Genomic DNA, 4423 nt, shown 5'->3' with positions numbered 1-4423 from the left:
ATTATTATTATTATTATTATTATTATTATTATTATTATTATTATTATTATTAGTAGTAGTAGTAGTAGTAGTAGTGGTAGTAGTAGTAGTAGTAGTATCTGTACGAATGTGGGTTCTTTTTGCGCCCTTTTAAAGTGGCCTATGTCTGCAGCTGTTTAGAACTCTGCCTGTGCGTTGATAATGACATTTTCCTCTCCTCGTTTGCGGCTTTAACTCACACAGTTGCGGGTGTTTTCCGTGTCGACACATGTGGATCTATGTGGCAAACATTATGTGTTAGTCGCCTGCCTCATGGGAGATGCCCGGGTCCCGAATCATTGTGAATTACTGTGACCTTGGCTATCAATCATTGTATCAGGGTATCTAATGTAAACGCAACTGTGGCGTGGATAACATGCCACATCTGCTCTTTGGCCAGGGCTGCTTCTTGGTTACCAAGCGATTTATTAGAGCGCCCTGTGTGAGGAATAATAGGTCGCAGTATAAAGATCAGCCAGCAGCTCTTCCACAGGCGCACAATTATCTCCTAAACAGCCTGTTGTGACATTATCACTCACCTAAGTTTCACACCAGATAGTTTCGTGTCCCAAAAACATCCCAAAGAGAGAAAACTAGTTGCATGGGTTAAAAGCACCGTCCTCAGGGAGCTGTGTTTGCGCTCAAGACCAATTTATTGCCGATGAACATATGGCCAATATTTTGTCTCACGTCATAGCAAGGGGAAAACAAACACCAAGCAATGTTAGCGAGTCAGCAAGAGCAGAGCCACTTGGCCAGCCATGCAAACGCTCTTGGACAATATGAGAGAAGGAGCACTTGCTTTCTGGGTATATAAACCACATCAGGCTTATCTCTGCACGCACTCCTGACTCCCATTTGGAGATATTTCATTAACTCTGCGCGCTGTCTTAACGCTGGCAACACATTCAGCCCCCTCTCCAGTCTAGGTAAGGATGCTCCAGTCAGTCTGCATACAGTATTTTCTGTTTTTTTCTTTTCTCTTTTCTTTTTCTTTTTTTTAACTGCTCAATAGAGACTGCTTATTTCCTTTTGCTGCAGTTGTATGCGCAGCCGAATGCGCTCACCTCATGGTCTTTGAATGCAGAATGACCCTGATCTCAGTGCTTTTCTTTTTAGATTGTTTAAAATAAGATGGTTATTCAAAGTGCGGCCCTGCGCGTTTAGTTGGTGGTCGTTACACACTGACGTGGGCAGTCCAGGCTTGGTTGAACATTATCTCCGCGCAGGCACATCGTGAGTGGCCTGCACCCTCATGTCCGAGCTCAGCCAGGAGAATGAATACCTACATTGCTTGGAAATAAGGGAAAGCAATATTATAAAAGTGTGTTTAGTCTGAGAAGTTGTTTTCATGTAAAAAAAAAAAAAAAAAAAAAAATTACCTGCCAGGAAAAAAAAATACACACATTATAAATAATGCACTGCAACATCTTCCATAAATATTGCGCTCACTTACTGCCTCATTAACTGAAGAACATCTGTGTATCTTCTAGTGGACACTGATGAGGATAATGTGTGTTTGCTTGCAGCTGAAGTATCAAAAAAGAATACTTACTAGTCCTTATATCATATAACTATCTGATTCCTCTGCTTATTCTCATCAGTATTGGTTATTAGAAGTTGTCTAATTGGCTGCACACAATGAGCACCCCCTGTTGTTTCTTAAATGTGCCGGTAGAGACCGCTAGAGCTCTACAGATGTCAACAGCTGTTAATGTTATTACTGCACTTACACACAGGCTGACTAACAAGGAGGACAAGTTGTCTGTACTTGTGCCATCTAGAGCGGGCCAGATCAGGTGCTCCTGGAGAGGATGACTTATTTATTTATTTAGTATTTTATTTATTTTGTTATTCAAGAAACATTAATAAGTCTTAACACATTTACGAATAATAGTTGTCTCTTTTGATTTATGTGAAGAAGTTCCAGAGATTCAGACCATCTCTCCCTCCTCCCTGCCAATGTCAGTGCGATACAGAAAAGGGAAGTGATTAAAAAATAATAACCCCTTTTTAGCAATTCGTCTTACACAGAAAAAAGATTAAGGCGAATGGCACAGCGTGGCATGAAATTCACCGTTACAAATAAACTGGTGGTTTAACAAATGAAGGCATCTCCTCGGGGCATGGGCGCACTGCTATAATCTCGCCCTGACATGTTTAATCATTAGAGGAAAGGAGACGAATAAAGACTTTTTGCCTGGGAGGGAAAGGTGACTGGATTTCTGTAAAATAAAATTTAAAAAAAAAAGAATTAAAAAAAACGAAAGAAAGAAAGAAAGACAGAAAATCAAACGGGCTCCAAAATGATTTCTACCCTCAAGCCAAGTCTCCCCGGGCCATGGCTTAGCCCCATAAATAAACCGGACCCGGCTTTACCTGCATATTATATATAGGCTTTTAATCATAGAGGGAGGAAATCGGTCTTGTCACTCTGTACATTTATCATGGACACCCTGAGGCAGGCGGGGTTACCTTTATCAAAGACTAACTCCCTGCCTGAGGCGTCCAAACACGCTGAAATTCAGCGATTAAAGGGAAGCAATGATCAACATTATTATGGATTCTCCTGCGGCATTCTTATTTGTGCATTCAATCGAAAGATTTATTTAATCAAGGATATAAAAAGCTCTTTCTTCACTTATTTGGGGACAATCGTGGGCATGCATTTTTAGGAGGGAATTATAATTAATCAGACGGGGCCCGTTTTTTTTGGGGTTCATCCGAAAAATTAATTGTTTTCAGACGAGTCCATTCTGCTGTACGTTTGATTGCAAAGCTGGGATCAGAAAAATGTAACGAGCTTTAATAATGAGCCAGTCAGCTCCGTTGCTTATAATATTAAAATGGAAGCTCTGGTGAAACTGGTGATAGCCTAATTACAGCTGCAATGATCAAATAAAAAGGTTGGTCTTGTGTATGTGTAGTGTGGAGTTTTACGCACAGTGAGAAATACTATTAGAAAGTCTGGTTATAGTGTCACATCTGAAGATTCAGTGTCAACTGGACTCAAATGAGCGGGTGATGGGAAGCAGCGGCTCTGCGCCCCGTATTGTCCTTTAAATCCTGATGCATCTGCAGCTCTGAGGCCCTTCTTTGCTACATCTTCCCTCGGTTTAACACCTCCCAACACACACACACACACACACGCACACACACACGCGCACACACACACACACACACACACACACACACACACACACACACACGTACGCACACAAACATTTCACAAAAGACACAATCCAGACTGAGGACGGAAAGGGAAAACCAGTGGTGTCCAAACATATTTGCAACAGTTAAAAACAGGATAAACTGGACAGTTCATGACTTACAAATTACGTTCCTGATAATGACAAAAAATATTGAAAAACAATAATAATAACAATAATAATAATAATGACAACAACAACAATAATAACAATGATAATAATAATAATAATAATGATAATAGTAATAATAATAATAATAATACTTCATCCCGCTGGAACAAAAACAAAGTCTCAAAACCCACCACGTCTTTTTTACACTAGATTAATTTTGTACATAAACGCAGCCTGAACGCATCCTGGGCTGATTCACTGAACTGTGAACATTTTCCGGTGTTGGTCCAGTTAACTCGTCCCGCTCTGCAAAACCCAGTCTGCATACTGGCCACTGTCAGAGTGAAAAGGCAAGCGGCCTGTTTGAACTACCTGAGAAAGTAAACAGGTAAACACAGAGCGATAGGCTCTCCAAGTGGAGTGCGTCCACTTAGCCTGTGCACATTTACCTCTTCTTGCCGAAACCCTCGGCTCAATTGATCAAATAGTACATCCCCAGCAACTGGCCACAGTCTGCAGCCCAGTGCGCTCCCGTGCACCGTCACCAAACCCACTGTGACTCCCCCCTTGTCACTGTGCCACACACAGGCAAAGGCAAAGCAGCATGACACGAGTGATAAGCCTGCGTGCTCTAACATATCCTGATTTGGCTCCACACACTTTTGAGGCACTAAATAAGTCTCAGTGAAATAATGTCCTGCATGGGCCAAGTGAGGGTCCCGATGAGATGCGCACAGAGGCTGCAGCCTGGGCCATTCCTCCGTGGTGCGTAAAGCTCTCTGGGTGTCTGCTGCGGGCTGGATGTCCCTTCACGGGCTGGATGTCCCTTCACATGTCGGATTTAGTGGATCAGGTCAGTAACCTCTCTCTCCCTTATAGAGGCTCAGGCGCAGCTCCAGTTTGTCCATATAGCCCCGATCTGCTCAATGGAGCCTTTGTGGGATGTTGAGACTTGTGATTAATTCGGCCTGTCCGGGGAAATATTTAACTCAGGCCTGTGTGTCAGGTGCACTTGTATATGCACCAAAAATCTCTCACATTGTTCTCCAGAAAGTTCATCACATCAAACCTGTACAGATAATCAC

General features: G+C 42.4%; 1 protein-coding gene across 1 annotated transcript in view; it reads left to right on the top strand.

Annotated features, from left to right (window-relative positions):
• The first annotated feature begins 805 nt into the window (after positions 1-805).
• The window catches only part of nkx2.2a (NK2 homeobox 2a), a 16033-nt gene continuing 12415 nt past the window's right edge, over positions 806-4423 (top strand). The window contains exon 1 of the mRNA XM_071498745.1: positions 806-947. The gene's annotated coding sequence lies outside the window, so the exon portion shown is untranslated. The remainder of the gene's footprint in view (positions 948-4423) is intronic.

The sequence above is a fragment of the Trachinotus anak genome, unplaced genomic scaffold (assembly GCF_046630095.1).
Source record: "Trachinotus anak isolate AG129_WGS33_773 ecotype Australia unplaced genomic scaffold, CSIRO_AGI_Tana_v1 ptg000015l, whole genome shotgun sequence".
Lineage (NCBI taxonomy): Eukaryota > Metazoa > Chordata > Actinopteri > Carangiformes > Carangidae > Trachinotus > Trachinotus anak.
Note: the sequence above shows the minus strand (reverse complement) of the source record. Positions and strands in the feature narration are given on the sequence as shown.